Source organism: Ostrea edulis, chromosome 7 (assembly GCF_947568905.1).
Source record: "Ostrea edulis chromosome 7, xbOstEdul1.1, whole genome shotgun sequence".
In the NCBI taxonomy this organism is placed as follows: Eukaryota; Metazoa; Mollusca; class Bivalvia; order Ostreida; family Ostreidae; genus Ostrea; species Ostrea edulis.
The window spans coordinates 1,444,018-1,445,627 of NC_079170.1; positions in this window are offsets into that span (position 1 = coordinate 1,444,018).

A 1,610-nucleotide genomic window follows, 5' to 3' on the forward strand; every position below is an offset into this window, starting at 1 on the left:
CCTATAACAAATAAAACATACATAAATATCATTTCATAATAATATATATCACGCATGAATTATCAGTCACAATGAAATGATTTGACATTAAGAGTTTTATCCCTTAATCTAGATAATCTAAATATGTACATTATGCTTACATCTCACAATATTTCATTATGAGTACTATGAAACTAATAAATGTCATAATATATATAACAGGCAATATATTCCATTACCTCTCCATGGGACAGAGCCCAGTGCATATAATAGCCTATATACTGGATGTTCCAGAAATAAATCTGTCAATAAAAATACATAATCTTAGGACCATTATTTATATTTAATCAGTATAAAACCACTTATTCCAAATCCTTTGACTTTAGTATGAATTACAAGGTTTTACTTTTATTTGATAATTTAAACTTGCACCCTTCTTTCAAAGTGAAATTAATTATGCAGACATGTTAATAAAGAAGTTAATACTTACTGTCCTGTCCGTATAAAGTCTAAAATATCATAAATGTCTTAAATATATCTTGTCAGCAAACTAGAACTTTCTGTCAACTTGCTATGAATGCTATCTCAAAGTCTCTAGTAGAAGTACCTGAATAAAACTCAGTCACAAGAACCAATGAAAGTTCAATAAAAGCCCTTTCAACTTGACCACATGACCACCCACTTTTATGGGGTGGATCTATAAGTTAAAACGTGAACATTCTGCATGATAGTTTGATTTTTATTTTTTTTATAATTAAGATTAAAAAAACACACTACTACAATAATGTAACCCCAAAAGTGTGCTTTTACAATATTTTGTCATTTTGATTAAGAAAGAAAAGGGAAATATGATAGTACAGTCGTTAATCGTCTTGATGATGGAATGATAATATTAAAATTTGTCGTTCTTCTTCGATAAATTACATATAAATTACATGTACATATGATTACTTTAAATCACACTTCGTATGCATTAGTAGCCTACACTGCATCAAAATAGTAATTGAATTATAAAATTATTCAATTAATTCAATAACGAATATGCTTCAACAACTGAAGTTTAAAAAGAAGCACACTATTTATATTGTATATATATCAAAGTGGATTGAAATATTGCAAAAATGTGCGTGGACTACACATGTATAATTACAAATAATATGTAGGGTGACACAAGAAAATGCGCATATAAATGCACCATATGTGCAAGTGTGATTTATTTAAGTTACCTTAGATATCTAGAACTCAGTCTCATTCAATATTGTCTATAATGCTAAAACGCGGACTATCGGTAGATCAAAAGATCGGCGACCGTGTTCGGGTTTCGGCATTTATAAAACGTACTAGATCTACCGCTTTTTGGTATCTGAAAACTCTGGTTCAGTATCTTCTTTACAGAATTCCCCCAAAAAGTTATATGATTCTTGTTTAATAGGTCACAAACAGTTATCACAATAGTTTGATGTCATTCTATCGACTATTAAGAGAGAAATCATGCAAAAATCGTTATCCGGGACTTTCGGCTTTCGGCCGTACTACGTTTACCGAAATCACCCATTTACCGCTAACCTAAGACAAGAGAGATAACTCTAAATTTCAGAATGACACCTGAGATAGTCTCCCAATCTCTACCC